Genomic DNA, 20,697 nt, shown 5'->3' on the forward strand with positions numbered 1-20,697 from the left:
TGATAGACACTGGGGAGGGTATGTGCTCTGGTAAGCGCTGTGAATTGTGCAAGACTGTTGAATCACAGATCTGTACCTCTGAAACAAATAATGCAATTATGTTAAGAAAAAAAAAAGAAGAAGAAGGTAGCGGGAGGGGAAGAATGAAGCGGGGGAAATCAGAGGGGTAGACGAACCATGAGAGAGGATGGACTCTGAAAAACAAACAGGGTTCTAGAGGGTAGGGGGGTGGGAAGATGGGTTAGCCTGGTGGTGGGTATTGAGGAGGGCACATTCTGCATGGAGCACTGGGTGTTATGCACAAACAATGAATCATGGAACACTTCATCTAAAACTAATGATGTAATGTATGGGGATTAACATAAGAATAAAAATAAATAAATAAATAAATAAATAAAAAAGAAATTGTGGATTTCATTTTAAGATGAAGCAGGAGAGAATTTTATCACTGAAATATCCCCTTTAGACATTTCTACAATATCACTACCTCCTGAGCTGCCTGGGAGGTCTCCCCCTCTCCCCTTGCCTACTGCAGCTGCTCAGTTTCCTCACCCTCCACTCCTCTCCCCCCACCCCCCCATACTCGGCCCCATTTCTTCAATCCTGCAGAGAAATTCTCCAAAATCACTCTGGGTTCTTACCAAGGCAAGAGGTCCCAAATTTAAAAGAAGGTAATTTTTCTCTTATTATTTATCTGTATAACCTTTGTTTTACCTATTTTTCCTTCATTTTTGTTATCAGTGAATAAAAAAACTAGATCAAACTAAGTGAGGAAGGCATTATTTTCATAGTTACATCTGCCATAAATTGTGGGACCAAGGGTAACCCAGGATTTATTTTTCACACGTTCCTTGGTGTGTTTATTCCACATTGGTCACTGTGTTGGGTGCTGGCATCTTTGCATTCAAGAAAGTGCCTGTAAAGGACATAAGCCCAGCCCAACATCCATAGACCCCATATTCTCAAAACCGATATTTTAATTGAGTATTTCACAGGGGGTCCTTAGGTGATTCTAAGAACCCCATGGTTCTAACAACCACCATGTGAATATATTGCCTTTAAAAATTGTTGAAAACATTATATATTAGAATTTTTCTCCAGGGATGAACCACTCTTTCTGCTCCCTCCCACCCCAGCCACAATTCTGACTATGTCCCAATCATGGCAAAAAGGGAGCATTTAGTCCGTACTTCAACTGGCCCTAGAACTAATTTGTCAAGCCACAAGATAGAGAAGAATCTATCAAGTAGCCTTTTACTTGTGATTTGAATAATAAACTCAACCCAACTATGGAAACCAAAATGAGAATTGCAGGTAATGAAGTGGCAGGGCCAAGTACATCATTTGTAGGGCCCAACGCAAAAGGAAAATGCAGGGCCCCTCGTTTGAGAGTAAGGAATTTCCTAAAATATAAAGCTTTTTCCTTCTTCTATGGTCACTCTCTCTCAGTTTGCCATGGTGTTTTGTTATTTGCTTTTAATGTTCTAAGTAAAGAAACATTAAAACTTTAACATGAATTTTGCCATTCATCTTTATATGGTACAGTGCCAGTTTTAAATGCAAACCTAAGAGCATTTGACTCGTATGTGAAATCACTAAAGTTGCACAATTCACATTTCAGAGCCTGTATGTGCATGTGTATTTCATTCTTACTAGAACAGCAGGGGTGCTGCGCAAAACACAACTGTATCATTTGTCTATATGCATACATAGTTACCAACAGTCTTTGCCTTTGGCTTACTGATGGATAAGGAGAGACTGAAAGGAAAAGGACTGACGGGTTGTTCTGTTTCTCTGTTCCCGTCTATGTCATTCTTTTTCTTTTTTTTTTTTTTTTAAGATTTTATTTATTTGCGAGAGAGAGAATGAGAGACAGAGAGCATGAGAGGGAGGAGGGTCAGAGGGAGAAGCAGACTCCCTGCCGAGCAGGGAGCCTGATGCGGGACTCGATCCCGGGACTCCAGGATCATGACCTGAGCCGAAGGCAGTCGCCCAACCAACTGAGCCACCCAGGCACCCGAGAATCTTTTTTTTTAAGATTTTATTTATTTATTTAATAGAGAGAGACAGTGAGAGAGGGAACACAAGCAGGCAGAGTGGGAGAGGGAGAAGCAGGCTTCCCGCCGAGCAGGGAGCCCGATGCGGGACTCGATCCTGGAACTCCAGGATCATGACCTGAGCCGAAGGCAGTCGCTCAACCAACTGAGCCACCCAGGCGCCCAATGTCATTCTTTTTAGTTGAAGTGGTTGGCTAATTCAGGGAAGTAACATAAGAAAGAGAGGATGTGAGAGGGTTCTTTGGTCACTGTGTTTCTTAGAACATCATTGTGTTTTTCTGTATTTGAAGTATGTTCTTGTTCTCGGGGAAAGCATGGCCTCTTGGAGCTGTCAGCACCCTGCTCACTCAGTTGTAGACATAACGCATTTAGCTTATACTCACAGTGTCAACGAACTCCCACACTGCGAGTGAGTCTCTCAGAATTCTGTGCTTATGGGGAGACAGGGAAGAGCGGACACACATACTGAGCACATCTCTACTCTTGAATGCTCAGTCGTCTCACTGGATTTCAGTTGTAAAACACAGGTTCAAAAATAAAGTTAAGACTTTCAAGATGGTGAAAACAGAACGTGACCCAGGCATGAGGCTCCTGGGTGTGCAACAGCTCACATGGCACGCCCAGGAAGCCAGTGTTGGCAGTGACCGTTCCGTTAATTCCTCCCCCTCCGACCCCCCAGTCAGCCCTCCCTGCTACTGATACCTACTAGGCCATCTCCTCAGAACTGGCAAAGAAATCCTGCCTTCTCTTTTCTTCCTCATTTCCTTTTGTTATTTTATATTTTATTTTATTTATTTTTTCAATTTCTGTTCTCCACCCTGGAATCAGGCTCTTCTTTATACTGGTCGGCAATCTTTTAGTCCATCTCTACCTGCAAAAATGGATTGGAGTGGTTTGAGAGAAAGATCCCCACTCTAGCAGACCTTCTCCAGGAGGCGTCTTAGAAATAGCAAATCTAACACGTTGAAGGTGAAGGGTATATCATGATGTTTTTGAAGCATACGCTGTGTTTGAAATCACTGTTATAAATACAGGTAGTGAGGAGCCACAGAAGACTTAAACTAGGAAAGAAAATTTAAAAACTTAGAAATGTTTTGGGGCGCCTGGGTGGCTCAGTCGTTGAGTGTCTGCCTTCGGCTCAGGTCATGGTCCCGTGGTCCTGGGATCGAGTCCCGCAGGAAGCCTGCTTCTCCCTCCCCCACACCCCCTGCTTGTGTTCCCTCTCTCGCTGTGTCTCTCTCTCTGTCAAATAAATAGAATCTTAAAAAAAAATTGGAAATGTTTCATTTTAGAAAAATCTTTCTGGCATATAACATAGACTTAAAATGGAGGAATCTGGAATAAATCATGGGGACTAGTTAAAAGGAAGCCATTCTCACACAGCCCATTGTAAAATGACAGTTGCCCAAGACTCTAGTTTTGAATGACACTATAATTTCTTTGATTTTACTGATATGTGAGGGAAAGGGGAGTCAGGAATTCATTAGTCAACAGCTTCAGGACTAAGGGGAACTTTCTCCCAACTAGAAGTGACTGATGGCAGAAAGGGGACAGAAGGCATTTGACAGAAGGCAGGTAACTCTTCCAGGAGCTTGAGAGAAGAGAATGTTTGGGCCAATGGACTTGATTTTCACAAAGTCAGCGGGCAGCTATTGCCCTTCATGAGTTACACGAGCTTGGGGGTGGCATTGGAGCCTGTTGTATTATAAAATATTGGGGATCCCTTAGGATAGATGTTTTCCAAGGCCAGCCCTCTCTGCCCCAAAACTCCAGATTGAGTTCTTCTATGATGCTTTCATCTTTCTCCATAATGGCTCAGACTAAAGATGGGAGAAAGCAGAAAGAGAAAGCCATTCCCATTCTCTACAAAATCTGCACATACTCCCAGGTTCTTGAGAGCCTACTTCCCTGCCCAGACAACCGAATCAACTGAACATCCTATTCGCACAGAAAGGAGTCTTATTGGCTGGCAGAAGCTGTTCCATGTAACTTCTGACTTTACCTGGGTGTTTTTGGTTCGGTTTTGAATGTTCTGGTTTTTGGTTTGGGCCTATCTTCATACAGTGGTACAGGGAATGCAGGGGGATTTTCTGGGGATAGTTAACCTGTAGTCAGATGGTGAAATTGCTTCTTATTTGAATTAAAGCCACGTGTGGAAGACTTAGAAGCACTGCCGGGCTCCTGTGCATAGGGTTGGATTTTAAGAACGTTTAGGTAGTTTGTCTTAAGTAACAATGTCAGGATAAATGGAAACAAAACTGTGAATGCTTAATGTTTTCTTTTATGTCAATCTTTCTTACTGTCAGCATCCTGTAAACACTGCTAGAGAAATATCATATGCCTGCTACCTCCTTTGGAAATTCCCACGTGGCAATTCCAAGTTAACATTTGGAAACAAATAAATACAAATAAATCAAGCTCTGAAAGGTGGTGTGTTTTCAAATTCTACTTTTAAAAGTGTAAATACGTCTAAGTCTCTCCTCATAAGCCGATGACCTAAAAACACTTTAGAAAGTTATATTAAAGAGGTAATGTAATTAGAAAGACCCAGAACATTCTTTCCTCCAGAGGTAGATACCTAGAAATAAAGCGAAAACATCAACAAAAGGAAATTTTATTACATTATTGTCCATTCCATAGAATAAAAAATGAAATGCATGTACTTTTGTGAAGGTTTTTCCAAACTGTGCCCCTAAAGATATGTCAACTCCAGATTGATATTAGAGATTGGATAGTACTTACAATTATTCCAGAGTCAATTCTACTCAAATATTTCAAAAAGTCTTTTCAAAATTGCTTTACGAAGGTAATTTTACGGTATGATTTTGACTATACTATATTTAAATCATTATATATTTTTTACGTACATGTACTGTTATTTGGAAAGCCATGTAACTACCAAATCAAAGTAGAGTAGATGGAGCTTGGGACACTATACTCTGCTGATTATCTTTGTACTTCCTTTGTCAGGCATTTTTGAAAATGTCTTATTGTTTCACATCACCAGCATGGCCCCTAGCAAAGATCCTTACAAATCTTTAAAGACTGCGAAGCTGAGGCATTTGCTGACCCCGTCTCTATAAGAATCATGAGGTCTGATTGACAAGAAAAACTACCTCTCTCTCTCTCTCTCTCCCTCCTGGCTCTCCGCTCTTGCTCTCATTTTCTCTCTCTCTGTCTTTAACGAAGCAGCTGCCCTTCTAAACTTGATCCCATATGGTCCTGTTTGAGGAAAGAGGGGGAAAAAATTAAAATCAGTTCTCACTAATTAGAGGAAAATTGTATGTAAATAATTGAAAGGTCTTTTCATTCTTATGGCTGACATTTCTACCAAGGCCTTAATTGACTGTCGGGCCTAAAGGGTTACATGCTTTTTTTAAGTAACTTGTGCTCCTGGCCAAGTACTCGCTGGGACATGCTGAGAGTAGTTTGAGATCACCCGCAGCTCTTGCTATTTTAGTCCGTGTCCCTGCTGGAAGTTGCAATTAATTCGGATAATACTAAAAAATCATAATTATGACAGTTCTGGTATTTTATAAGAATAACTTACATTCAGTCTTGCCAAGAAAGTCATGGAATGTTTAGCAGAAGGGCAAAAAAATCTATACAGTGACAACGAGTATCTCATATAGAAGCAGACCACAGAAGCTTTGATAGGGCTTAGCTCGTCCTTGTAAGTAATTTGTGGAATATTCCGTGCTTGCTAATTAACCGTTTTGCGTTTAAATTGTATTTTCTATCAGTAATTATGTGTGTTGCATTTGTTTTTGTTTTTAATTCTAAGAGTTCATTCATAGGCAATATTTAAAGCCAATGCCAATTTTAAATCATTCTTGTACATAGAAATGCTATGTGTGCCCAAAGAGCACAGTGTTTCATTTTTTTCCTCGACTAATACTATGATTAAAACACCCCCCAAACCTAGTATCATTGTTAGGTCTCTCTTTCTCTCTCTCTTGCTCCTGATTTCTTCTTCTTTTAATTCAGTTTTACTTGTAACAGCTAAATTTCCTAATAGGTTTTCTTATTCTTCAAACTAGAAAAAGAAAAAGAATATATAAAGAAAAGGTTTGAGGAATTAATAGTGAATGTCTAAGATGCTGAAGTATGATTTTTTTCTGATTTGTTGGGTGATTCAAATTAGGGGCATTGAACAAATATTTTTCATGTATAAAAAATGATCTTCAGAGTGCTGATATATTTTTTACAAGATCACCCTGAAAATTACTCAAGAATTATACTCTTAGTATGTGTCCCTGTTGGGTGGATAATAGGTCTTGTAACAAATTATTTTTTAGAAGAATATTTATTTGGAGTCATTACGGTTATAGGTACATGATTAAAGGAGGTGGAATGTAATTTATAGGCAGAAGTTCTTTATTTAATATTGACTGTTGTCTGTACTAGCTGTTTGATTTTTGATAAATTATTTTCTTTAAACTTCAGGTTCATCTATAAAATGAGGATAAGAAAAATTATAACCTGGTCTACAGAGTTGTAACGAGGACCAAAGAAGCATGAGAATATTAAAGTGTTCATTTACAGTTTGTATGAACAATTAGTTGAGAATGAGCATTCTAGTCCATAAATGTTTCTTGCTTAATAGTGTTAAGGGGTGAAATGACTAAGTAAAGGCAAAAAGGCATAAGCCAATGCATTTTTTGTCTTTACTGATTTTTCATTGTTAATATTTTATATTTATTTTAGAAAACTTGATAAGTAGGAATCCTACTTTATTATGACTTTAATAACTACGCAGCAGTTGTGAAGAGGTAAGGAGTGCTGAATTTAAGGACCGTGCTGTTTTTACCTACTGCTAACTCGGTAGAGTCAGAGAGCAGTCCTCATACTGCCCTATAGGAACTCTGGTGATCCGTCTATAAAATGGAGCAGTAAGTGTGGAAAATCTAATCACCCACATATGACTGCTCCTGGCTCTCCTGAACCACAGATGGGCACACCTCTTCTGAGGGGTCAGGACACGTCTGTAATGAGCACTGGCAGGGGCATGGGGTGTCCTGTGTCCTGTTCTCCTCCTTGGTCCCTGATGGTTTTTCTGTTTTCTGTTTTTTTCTCATTGGAGATTCTTTTTTTTTTTGGACCTTTGGGAGAAATTGTTTATTGCTTCTTGTTCCATGAATTTTTTTTTTATGGTGACTAGTTTTGTGCTCCTAGGAAGTTAAAAAAAGAAAGGAAATTGGAAAGGAAAGGAAAGGAAAAGAAAGGAAAGGAAAGGAAAGGAAAGGAAAGGAAAGGAAAGGAAAGGAAAGGAAAGGAAAGGAAAGGAAAGGAAAGAAGAGTTATACCAGTATAATGTGTACCATAATAGGCTCCAAATGAGAGGGACATTTTGCATTTGTTCCATGGATTCATATCAAGTATTTTTGGGGATCTGATGTTTCTTTCTCCAAAGTGAATTTCTATATAGTATTAACTTCAGTTTTAAGAAATACTGCAGATACTTGAAAGTATATGTTTTTATTTACATCACCTTTGATTCTCCTTTAAAAACTGATAAAACCCTCTTAATCAAAGCTTGATATATTTTGGTGGTAAAAATATCATCCTAAAATATGCCTTTGAATTAATGCTTATCCAGAATACTTTCCAGAATATAAGCATCCAACAACTACAGGAAAAAAAGAAAAAAACAAGAAATTAAAATGCTGTGGATTTAGGTTTTTGGTTGACATGGTGGTTCTTACTCCCCAAACCCTGTTACTTTTATTGTTTTCTAAATACTTAATTTAGATTTATAATCTGAGTTAGGGTGGGTTGCTTAGATACTAATTAGATATTAATTTTGGTCTATTTTGTTTTTGTGGCATGTCCCATAAATGATTGTCTTAAACACTCTCAAATAAAACATTTAAAAAACCGCCATCATTAAAAATATATCATCTACATTTTTCAACAATTTCCTTTATTTAAGAGTACAATCCATGCTTCTAAGTTCAATTTTACTTTCTCTATATGTTCCGTTTTTATTCCTTCAGATCACATTGCTTTGTGTGCTTTCTCTCAAGCATACCTACTATAAAGCCATCTGTTGTCCAAGGGGTCATTCCTACATGAATCATGCTCTGTCAAAATTTTGAGGTTATAAATGTTCAGCTAATTGAGCGGTCTGACTAGCTGAATACTTGTAAGTGCTTTATAATATCTTTCAACACTTCGATAAACCCTGGCCCACTTAAAACTCCAGAATCCCAGAGCAAATGGGACAAGTCATTCACATGGATTCTTGCTGATAAAACTGAAACATGTTTATGAATGTCTCAGAATTGGGAATAAAATGAATGTATTTCTACTCTTAAATATTTATGTTTGAGCTCTGTCTCTTTTATGACAAAGCAAGCTGCTGGGAAGTGAAAACTTAGTCAACCAGCCAATTATTTAAGTACTCTCCATATTAAACGACTAACTTGACTTGTTTTTCCTCACCAAACTGATGTTTTGGCATTGTGGGTGCTTACAGTTTCTAAGAAAAAAGTTGCGTGCTCTCTCTCTTTCTCTACCTCTTCCAATTACTTTCTTTTCCTTCAAGAGACTCCACAGCGGTGAGATACTGAAAATGAATGCACAAGTGAACACTTCTATAACTTACAGCCAGCTCAAGCCATGCAGCTGACGTTCTCCCTGAGATTTCTGGGGGACTTGTGTTTTCATGGTTTCTTCCGGCCTCAAGTGCCAGAGTCCACAGGATTCCGACTCTCACTCCTACATCACTTCCATACTTACTGCTCTGCATCAGTTCAAACATGGAACTCAGCCATCTTCCTTGATTCCCTCAAAAAAAGCAATTCTAACAAAAAGTATCTGTCCGTGTCCCTGACTTTACTGAAAGTTTGGCAAGACTAAAGTCGTTTACTTAGCGATGACACAAAATTTTGAATATTGGTGATTTCTCTACTTAAAAATATGTTGGCCTGTAGCCATAGGTCACCTGGACCAGACACCCTCTTCTCCTTTTTAGGATAATTCCACTTTCTCTAACCAACCCCAAACTCAGCTCTAAGTTTCCCAGTCATGTATGAGGACTCACTAAGTGTGCTTCTGAACTTCTACATCAGGTTCTACCCATTCTCTGTCCTTGGCCAGTCTCTGTACAAGGAAGTGAGATGCACAGAAAAGTTTTATTCGACTCTCTTAAGAAATAGTCATGTCCAAATCACACACATGCACGCATACACACACACACCTGAGTACATACCACTCTCCCCACATTCCCATTTCACAGAAGGCAGCATTATCTATAGTCAGCTGGGTTTTAATAATATTTCAGTGGAAACTTTTAACTTGTTCTCCAAGCTGGCCCTTGCCTGTCCCTCAGACTTTATCCCATACTAGGCCACACAGGCCTTCTTGCTGTTCTTTGAAGGGCAACATCATTCCTTCTACATAACTTTTGTACCTTCCTATCTCTGTGCCTCTCAGCAGAAATGGTTTATTCTCATGATATTCTCCCTTAGCCCAAACTTCTCCTTTTTAGAAGTGACCATCCAATCGATAGCAACATCTTCCCACCTCCCCCAGTCACATTTACCCAATAGTCCCCATAAAAATCACTCTTATTTCCTTAAAAGAAATTAATCACACTCTGAGATTATCTTGATTTTGTATTTATTCTCAATTTGTTTTTATTCTCAATTTTCTATCTTTGAGGACAGGGTCCTTTTCTATTTTGCTTACGGATCTATCTCCAGGGCCTAGGAATGTGGGTGATACTCAGTAAGAGCTACATATATTTTAAAAAATGAATAATTTATCTATTGTTAAAAAATGAAAAAAAATTTGCTTAATAACTTTAAAAAGTATAACTTTAACATATTTTAAAATATATCATATTATCCATCTTGTAATAGCTAATATTGAGTAATGATTATAACTATTATTATAACGAGGACTTCCTGATGTTAAGTTGATGATAAACACCACCATTTACTGTGCTCATATTTAGAATGTAAATGTTCAAATGAAATAGTATTAGCCTGGGAATGAAAACAGCCTCGTTAAAGATTAGCATCATGGAATTCTAACCCAATCCTCTCATTTAACATTTTGGCAACTGAGACACAGAAAAACTATCTTGCCTAATATTAATGGCAAATTTAAGTCTGGAATTCAGGTTTCTTGAATCTCAAATGACTAATTTTTCCCCCTAAACCATGTCCCCAGTACTAATCTAAGAGTAATCAGTTACTTTATGTTTCATTTATAGAAAATGCAGGTGAAATTAGATGATCTCTCAGCGTTTGCTGTTCAATCACTCTTTTTCTTCCTTCCCTTCTGCTCATCAATTACTCCACAACTTGACTGGAAGCAATTGCCTTAAATTCTCACTCATATCGTCAAGCTCCTACTCACTGATACCTTGTGTCCCTAACCACTCTCTATGTCTATTACTCAGGGGTAGTGGTGTCATCTGACTGGTTGCTGCTGATATACAACACAGCAGAACTTACAACTACTGAATCTACACAAGTAGACAAATAGGGATGGTTGACCATTTGCATGTACTTCTCTGGAACACTTTCTGAGTATCAAAGAATAAGGCATAGCCAATCAAACATGTAATAAGGTAAATTATGACCAAAATGAAGTTAAAGTTGTATTTAGTATAGACCAAGTTTAAAATTAAAGTAGCAGAAGAAGACACTGTTAAGACCTTTTTTGGTACTCAATGTTTTGGGCTTAGAATTAAATTGCTCTGCTCATCTTGGAGGGAAAGTTTGACCTATGTGTTTCTCCTGTTCTTAGTAGTAATAGTTTGTGCTATCAAATGAGACAGGTTACCCACAAATATATGTATAAGAATATTACAGACTAGAAAGAAATCTTATTCCCTGGTGTAAAAGCCCTTGGATGAATCAAGTTTAGTCTACCTTAATTAGATTGTTATCCAATTTATTTTAATACCTCACAAAAACATTACAAAATCTACCAGGATAGTTCAAAGTTTTGTGTAGTCTAGTGAAAACCATTTTTAGAAGGAAACTGGATTGAAGTACATTTTCTGAGCGACTATGTGAATTCAGAAACTAAGTGTTTTTGTGTTTAGGATTTTCAAATACACTAAAGAATTTAACATTTCTTTACTGTGTTACCTTTTTGCCTAAAGAGGAGTTTCCTAACACTGATTATGCAAGTGCAAAGAAAAGAGATAGTGATATATCCGATACATAAACATAATCCCTTATCTTGTTCCCTTAATCCCTCTCTGTAGTATCTGGAGCATTTGGCTAAATCAGCCTTGATTTAACCACTGGAAATCAGTAAAGAGGTATAGACAGCAAGTGGTGGAATGGGATAAAATATTGGGGCAAGAAATCTGAGATGTATCTCAGAGGAAACTGGAACAATTGAGATTTTTATGTTTATATTATACAATACTCAGTGTTGATCTTGGATTTATGGACACTCCTGGAACATTCAGGGGGCTTCATACATGTCCAGAATTTTAATGTAAAATTGTGTGTGTGTTTTTTAGGAGGCATGTAATGATCCATAGTTTTCATCATGTTTGCAAGGGAGGCCTGTGAGCCAAAGAGGCTAAGAGCATAATATCGTGTCAACACATTATGAGAGAACAAGCACTATAAAGATGGCAAACAATGAACTAATATTAAATTAGCATCTCTCCTCTTCCCATCTCCAGTTGTATTTGACATTTTTCATTCCCAGACTTGGAAATTAATTTCTAGTTTAGGACTGTGAAGCTGAAGTAGATGAGAATAATTTAGTAAAGATTTAGGGAAGAAAGCTTAGGATAGATAAAAGGTAAGAAAATACGATTTAGTAGAAAAGAAAACAAAAAGATGGTTTGGCTAAATGGTAAAGTAATAATGATTTCTATATGTAGAAAAATATAATATAATGATAGGAAGCAACTGTTCTTCATCCTCTATTAAATGTTGTTTTCATTGGTAAGGACAGCCAACGTTTATTGAAAACTTACCGTGTGCGTTAGATACTGCTTAAGCATATCTTTTTTTTTTTTTTTCACATCAAGTTCTCACAACAGATCAATGAAAGGAGGACATTTTTCCCTCCATTTTTTCAGACAAGGAAATTATAACCACCCTGGAAGATCAGGAAGGACTTCCAAGAAGAGGTGACATTTAACACTGAATTTCCAAAGATCTGTGTATACTTTTTGGGAGTGATGTGGAGTTCAGAATGGAAAGGAGTGAGTAGAGGGGGCTGACAAAGGAACAGAGCAGGGAGAGTAACAGCGAAATTAGATTTTATTTAGATATGAGGAAACTTCTTTTGAAACGGATTTGAACATAGGAAGAGATTGATAAGGAAGGCTTTGAAATTTTGTCTTGTAGAGGCCTTCAATAAAAGAGAGTTACATTGAATCAGGATGAGGCTGTACGTGAAGGCTGGGGAATGGACACCAGTTTTGTGGGTTTTTTTTTTTTTCTTAAGTTTCTTCCAGCTTTGGTACTTCAAAAGCAAAAACTTCAGTGTCCCTAAACAAAACAAATATTCAGAATTTATAAATAGGTCAAGAATGGTAGACCATCTTAAGAAACCTCCTTCCATTGTTTCATAAGAGATCTTATCAATGCTTCCTGGGCAAGGAGATTGTGTTGACTGTGAAGACGTTAAGGGGAGGGATATAGTGATACTGAGTCCCTCAAAAGAGCAACAATCACCTTTAAAATATGAAACAAGCCCGTGGGTATAGCTGAGAACTTATTAAAAATATATGCGAAGAACCCAGAAATTCCACTTCTGGGTATATACCCAAAAGAATTGCAAGCAGGGACTTGAATAGATATTTGTTCACCCATATTCATAGCAGCATTATTCACAATAGCTAAAACGTAGAAGCATCCCAAGCATCCACTGATGGATGGCTGAATAAAGTGTGCATTCATGGTAGATGCATCCAATGGGACATCATTCAAGCTTAAAAAGGAAGAAAATTCCTACACAGGTACAACATGGTGAACCCTGAAGACATCATGCTAAGTCAAATAAACCAGTCACTAAAGGACCAATAGCATATGATTCCCCTTATAGGAGGTATCTAGATTCATCAAGATCATAGAGACAGAAAGCATGGAATGTACTTACTGGCACTGGCAGGGGTGGGTAATGAGGACTTATTTTTTGAGGGGTACAGAGTTTCAGTTTAGGAAGATAAAGATTTTGAAGATGGATGGTGGCCATGGTTATACAACAATGTGAATGTGCTTCATGCCACTGAACTGTGCATTTAAAATGATGAAAATGGTTAATTTTATATTTTGTATATTTTCTCCATTTATCTATCAAAGAGAACAGAGCTTATGTTAACTTATTTGATATTTTTAAAGCAGATTTCTGCTCCTAGTTTTAAAATATATCTACTCCATATATGCCATTAAATTCCATACTGGAGAAGGCTGGGTTAAAAATTATGCATTTGTAAAACATAGTAGTTAATAGATTTATGTATATGAGATCAATATAAATGTTTTGCCTTAAATTCTTGTATCTTTTATAGCTTAATTTAAATATGCTTAAAATATTATATGGTTAACATTATGTATCTCTGTTATTTATTGAGTACAGTCAACTTAGAATTTCATTATCCAAATTGAAAATGTTGTTTGACATGGTTGATGACTAGTGGCTTATGTGGTAGGAAAATATTTTACCAGGAACTCTTGGCTAGTGGGAAGTCCAATAAGATGTATTATCAACACTCTAAAATGGTGGTATATTCATAGAGTGCACAGTCTAATAGATGGCTAACAATTTGACAAATATCATTTTTTAAAAAGTAAATACACTGGAATGTCTCTATAATGTCTTCCAGGGACCTAGGATTTTTTTCAGTGTTACATGATCCTCTTTGGGCCCTTAGCCAGCCCTTTAAAAAATGAACATTAGCTGCAGGAAAATGTTAAATAAAGGCATATTGTGATGAATTTCACTGTCTAGTATTTATTTTAAAGGGTTTAACCTAATATACAACACAGTGAAACTTTGCTTTCTCATACATAATGTATTAAAAAATTTAGTCCCTTAGAAAACATTACCAATGAGTTACAGTGAATAACAAATCCATATATATACTTAGAGCTAGGATTTTTTTCAGTACAGTTTATTTTTTCATAGCTGTCTTGAATGGATATTTTAAACTTAAATGGGTTCCATTTCTCCTAAAATAAAGCATCTTTAGAAGAGAAATTTTAAGAGAACAGATGCAATTTCATTACCATGCATGTGGTCACACCTTGTCAGAAGTTAGGTCCTAAATTTCACTGTGATATTGATACTTGCACACATTTAAAGTGACATTATTTGGCAAAAGAACAAGTATCTAGCTTGAGTTAGTGGTGCACATGGTGATGACTAACCACGTACTACAAGGTTAAAACAATTTTTAAAATCACTTGTTAATGTGATAAGACTAGGCTCATGTTTTTCTTAGCCTCATTTTCAATTGACTTTTTTGTCCAGCCCAGCCAATAGGTGGATAAATGTTTGCAACTGACAGATGTATTCTTCACTCAAATGAAAAGGACACAAGGGCCAGTTATTAACTGGAAAAGATTGATTCACACCTTTGTGGACATTAATCCCTTATTTTAAAATTGAATACTGCTTTTAGTATAATTGAACCTACTTTGACTCTAAACCAAGGATTCCACCTACCTGCATGGACTAATGGGAGTGATCTTGTCAGAAAAACATATTTCTGGAAGAGTTTTGTTTTAGAGAATAATTTATTGTGTATAAACTATCTTAGAATTTCTCTCCCTTCTCCTTATCACTCTTCCTTTCACAATCCATCATCCCACCAAAAAAAGAATCTGTCAAATTAAATAAATTCCACTAAATTCTTAGACTTTACCTTCCTTATTATCATCAGTCTACGGTGGTGTTCTTTGCAATTAATAGGTCTTTTGGATACGAAACTTAGTAGATATTTACTTAACAGGTTTTATTTTTACTTTTCTTAAATTTTTATGGATTGACATTGTCAGTAACAATAATTATTTAAGACATTTTCTTTAAAGATTTTTATTTATTTATTTGTCAGAGAGAGAGAGAGAGACAGAGCACAAGCAGGAGAGCAGCAGGCAGAGGGAGAAGCAGGCTCCCCGCTGAGCAGGGAGCCCCATGTGGGACTCGATCCCAGGACCCTGGGATCATGATCTGAGCCGAAGGCAGCCGCTTAACCAAATGAGCCACCCAGGCATCCCTATTTAAGACATTTTTGATTTTGTTTAATCACTTGAAAAATCAAAGCTTGCCATGGTTAGTGTCACTGTGGCTATGTAATATATCCATTTGTATGTTCTATTCTTCACCTCATTTTCCTCCTTTCTTCCTCGTTCCCTCCACTCTCCTAACACAGAGAAAACTTTGAAATATTCATCACTGCTCTCCCTCACAGGAGCTGTTCTCTGCTGCTTGCCAAGTCCTAGGAAGCAATGGAACCCCCATGCTTACTTATCCCCACTCATCTGAGTAACTCCCTCAATTCTGGGAACCTGCCCCTCAAATTTTACCTTCTTCTACACCTCTGAAATCAGGCAATTGCCTCCTCAGCTACACCAAGTTACTATTTCTACTTGGGCTTCAATTTTATGTGCTCAAGTTCAGAAAAGATAAGGCTCATCTCATGCTTTTCCATTCTCTCAAAAGTGACAGTTGTTTACCACTTGCTACCCGAGGCTTTAAAAGTCTATTTTAAGTTTTATCCATGTTTGTGTTGATTAACAGTGGGAGGATGATTCTCTTAGCAGTTACTGTATCACGATCAGAACTGGAAATCCTACAGAATTCTTAAAAAAAGAGTTTTAGATAAAATTCACATGTCATAAAATCTACCCTTTTAAAGTGTACATTGCAGAGGCTTTTAGTATTTTCACCATAACCACTATTTAAGCCCAAAGCATTTTCAGCACCCCCTAGAAAAAAAACAACTTGTCTTGGCACCCTTGTTGAAAACCAACCAGCCCCAAATGTGAGGGTCTATTTCTGGACTCCCAGTTCTATTCCTTTGGTCTTTATGTCTGTATTTATGCCACTACCATACTCTCTTGGTTATTGTAGCTTGACAGTAAGTTTTCAAACCAGGAACTGTGTGCCCTCCAAATTTGATCTTTCTCAAGATTGTCTGGACTATTCTGGGTCAAATAATTTTCATATGAATTATAGCATCAGCCTCAATTTCTCAACAATAACAAACAGTAGCAATTTTCATAGGGATTATGTTGAATCTACAGATCAATTTGGGGATGATTGCAATCTTAGTATTGTCTTTTAATCTATGAATATGATGTCTTCCGACTTATTTAGGTCTTCAATTTTTTTCCAACAGTTTTATAGTTTTCAGCATATACATTTTGTGCTTTTTTGGTTAAGTTTACGCCTAAGTATTTTATTTTTTATTCTACTGTAAATAGAGTTGTTTTCTTAATTTTATTTTTGGTTTGCTCATTGCTCCTGTATAGAAAAACAATTGGTTTTTGTATACCCATCTTGTATTCTAAAACCTTGCTGAAATTGATTATTCTGATAGTTTTGACTGGAATCTTTAGGAATTTCTATGTATAATATCATGTCATCTTCAAATAGACATAGTTTTACTTCTTTCCCAATCTGAATGCCTTTTATTTCATTTTTTTTTCCCTAACTGCCCTGGCCAGAACCTCAACTACAATACTGAATAGCAGTAGCATCTTAAAGTTTCCCTACCTCCAGCCTTGCCTCCAGCCCCAGCAAAACTGATCTCTATATTGCATTCAGTAAATATGGAATTTATTCAGTAAATATTGAGTGTGCACCATGTACAAGACACCATTCTAGGGGTTGCTTCTATTCTAGTGTTCTTTATAAGCCAGTGCTCTTTATAAAACACAAATCTAATTATGACATTCTTCCATTCAAAAGTTTTAGTGATGGGGCCTCATTATTAGAAAAATGAGTAACTTCTTAACAGGCCTTACCAGATCCTGCCTTTTCTGGCACGAGTATAAGTCTCCAAACTTCTTGTCCTGCCGCTTCCCTCCTGAAACTCTTATCTAGGCAAATGGAATTCATTTTAGTTTTTCAAATGCTCAATACGGTTGATCCTCATTCTTTGTGGATTCTGTATTTGTGAATTCACCTACTGGCTAACATTTATTTGTAACTCCAAAATCAACCCTCACAGTGGTCTCGCAGTGATTTGCAGACATGCATGTGCACACAGCAGCAAAATATTTGAGTCACCGGAAGTGCACGCTCTCAGTTGAAGTTGAACAATTGCTCTTTTCACGGTCTATTTCTTGTGATGTTTTTTCCACATTTTGTGCTTTGTGGTGATGACTTTGCAATATAAAATGGTTGCCAATTGTAGTGCGAAAGTATTGTCTAGTGTTTCTCAGTGCAAGAAAGCTGTGATGGGACTTATGGAGAAGATATGTGTGTTAGATAAGCTGTATGGAGGCATGAGTTATAGTGTTGTTGGATGAGTTCAATGTTAATGAATCACTAATACATATTGAAGAAGGTGTCTTTAAAAGGAAGCACACATAAAACAGTGGTATATATTGTTCAGCAGATGAAAATATTTTGACCAGGTTTGTGGGAGCCTAACCCTGTATTTTCCCTAGGGGTAATGATTCAGTATTTGTTAATTAAATGTTTGAAGGGACTTTTTAGAACACAACTACCATGAATAACAACAATCCTCTGTATGTAAAATAATAATGACAGTTATAAAAATCACTAATATTTACTGAGTGTCAACTATGTTCCAGGTATTGTGCTAAATAATTTACAGGAATTAACTTGTTTAATCCCCATTATCTCATGTAATTCATGAGGTAGGTATCATATTGACTCCATTTTTTATTTTTTTAAAACATTTTAATTTATTTATTCAAGCAAGAGAGAGGAGGAGTGGGGGGAAGGGCAGATGGCAGACAGGGAGGGAGAAGCAGACTCCCTGCTGAGCAGGGAGCCCAATGGCGGGTGAGGGGGCTCTATTCCAGAACCCCAGGATCATGACTTGAGCCAAAGACAGATGCTTAACCAACTGAGCCACCCAGGAGCTCCAACTCCATTTTTTGGATAAGATAACCAAGGCTTTAGGGATGTTAACAGGCGTCCCCATAAGGCTCATATTTCACCCCCCACCCCCAGTATACCCAAGTCAGAGCTTGGTTATTGCAAATATTTCTTGAATGATAAATTACTTTCATGTTGTGTTCCATTCTATTTGAGCTGGTAAGTACAGTCTTTAATATATTTCTTAATCACTTTCATTTTGTTCTTTAATAATAAGAGGAAGAAGCTGTAATTTACTAGAACTAAGTCTGATCTAGGCTAACCTGCATGTTTAGCAATTTCTGTGTTCAGTTGTGTCATTTTAGAAATCCAGAATTGTTGTTCATTCTAGAATATGTGAGGAATATCTCCTTTGGGGGAACAATGATTAAGTACCTGATTGAGTTCTTGGTGACATTGAAAGTGGCAGATTTCCTCAAATCTGTTTTGTCCATCTGTAAATTAGGGAAATTTTAAGCTCCTTATCAATCCTATGATTCTTAAAAAAAAACTTTTATATTATCAAATTTCAGGGAAACAGAAAATTCGTGGAAAATGTTAATTTTGAATGATTTTCCCATTAATATTTCAATCATCTGAAGCACTGTCCAAATAACATAATGAAGAATTGTTTTAATTTTATTGATAAAGAAAAAATGAGGGCTAAGTAACCTTCTGAAGGCACTGGATATAGATATAAATGACACCAAGTTCTCCTTGTGAATCTAGATTTACACAGCATTATTCCCCTATGGTATTCATGTAACATCACACAAAGTGTCATGAGGCAGAATTACCATATTCAATTAACACTGGAATTATTAATCTATAAGCCCTCTGTGATTTGTGATGGAGAAGATGAGAGTTACCTCAAGAGGAAGATTATGACAAGCCTCAAAAGGAAAAATGACTTGAAAACTAGAACCAAAAAATGTATGACTTTCAAAGAATAATTTTATATCTCACTTAGAATTCTGTTCCAGAGCTCTGTTAATTGCAACTGCAGATACCTATAGAGTTTTCTGGGGTAAGAGGTGTTCCGGAAGAATGCTTCTAAGACTCAGGGCCAGGTTAGCCTAGGAAAGGTGGACCAGCTCTTTCCTAAGTAATAAAAAGTCCATAAGCAAACATCAGTTGATCAGGCTTCACTTCCTAAATTTAAAACAGCCTGTTGATTTAAGGATATGTGTTGTATTTCAAACTATGAGGAGCCAGGTATCTTCTTTTAAAAATGGGGAAATAGGCTGTAGGAAGGAAAAAGGGATCACAGGATTGAAACCCAATGGAGATTAAGCAACATTTTTGTTGAAAGACAAAAGTAAAGTTTTTACTGCCAAGAGGAACCAATCATTCAGAAAGGAAAGAAGGTGAATACGGCCTGTTGACTTTGTAGATCTTGGTTTGAGGCCATCTTTGCTATCCTTGACCAAAAGAAAGAAAGGAATCCCCCTAGATTGAAAACTACTGTGGCAACTGTGGTCTTTATTGCAACCCAAGAGAGTAACAGGTCCCAGAAAATGAGATGAAAACAAGTGGCTTCTCTACTACATGTTCTCCCCGTAGAAATAGTGCCATTTCAACATGTATACAAAAATAAACACCACAAGAGTTCCATTACAAGGACTCAATATTTGCATGGTAATACTGTTAAACATACAGGGAAAAGTCAACATTTTAAACTGGTATTAGAAACATTCATTAGAATTTCAAGTGCAGGATATTTTATACTATTTTATTTATTTCTCAATTCTCTACCATGTTTTTTAACTCATCAGCAAGATTTCTAAAGAACACATTCTATTTGGGGTGCATGCCATCTCTCTTATTTCCAATTTTTATGATTTATACTTCAGTCATAATTTCCAACTCTTCGAGGCATTTATGCTTGGGACTGTTTCTATAGTTCATGTTCTTATAGATTTGAAGATAAGTACCAAATAATGGCATATGATGGGAATCCATCAGGTATTTATGGAATAAGTGAATGAATGAACACAGAAGATTATTTTCCCTAAATAAAATTTATCTCTGAAGTAATGTTATTAATTGAAACCCTTGTATTTAGTGTTGGGACTATTCTGAGTGGTAATTCATGTATAATATCACATGGTTTTATTGGTAAACCTTTACCGTCTGAAATCCATGCAGAATGAATGTTCTATGTGGGTTTAATTCCACTTCCTTCCCACCATTTTCAGCCTTCTTCTAGTGAATTGTAAATGAAGAACTAAGAAAGAAATACCGTATAAGATCACCAAGGCTTGCAGGGAGAAAGGTATACTGTTCTGAATTATTAGGGAAAGTTTAATTAAATTCTATGTCACTTGGAATAACATCAACATTATTTTTGATTAGATCTAGCCCCAGGCAAATTGTGAAATACGAGGTTTATTTTCAGGTCCTACCCTCCAGCTTTCCATTTTATATCCCAGAATCTCTTTCTTTCATTGCCTGCTCACACCTGCCTTGATCCAGGCCCTTTGAGGTATCCACAGCTGCCTCCTAAATGCAGCTGGACCCACACTAGCTCTCCATCTGGGCCTACTGTGCTCATAACTCTTTCAGATTCTCTGCTACCTTCCCATCCATATCAAAA

At 37.0% G+C, this 20,697-nt stretch overlaps 1 long non-coding RNA gene across 2 annotated transcripts in view; it reads right to left on the reverse strand.

Moving 5' to 3' along the window:
- Positions 1-2,751: 2,751 nt before the first annotated feature.
- Positions 2,752-20,697, reverse strand: part of LOC115938185 (uncharacterized) — a 37,135-nt gene continuing 19,189 nt past the window's right edge. Inside the window, exon 3 of one of the 2 annotated variants that reach the window (XR_014147960.1) lies at positions 2,752-2,928. This is a non-coding gene — a long non-coding RNA (uncharacterized LOC115938185). Of the gene's footprint in view, positions 2,929-12,286; positions 12,536-20,697 lie in introns of those variants that run through there. The other variant, XR_004073366.2, reaches the window with a different exon arrangement.

This window comes from Leptonychotes weddellii, chromosome 8 (genome assembly GCF_054177405.1).
Source record: "Leptonychotes weddellii isolate Sample4059 chromosome 8, ASM5417740v2, whole genome shotgun sequence".
Lineage (NCBI taxonomy): Eukaryota > Metazoa > Chordata > Mammalia > Carnivora > Phocidae > Leptonychotes > Leptonychotes weddellii.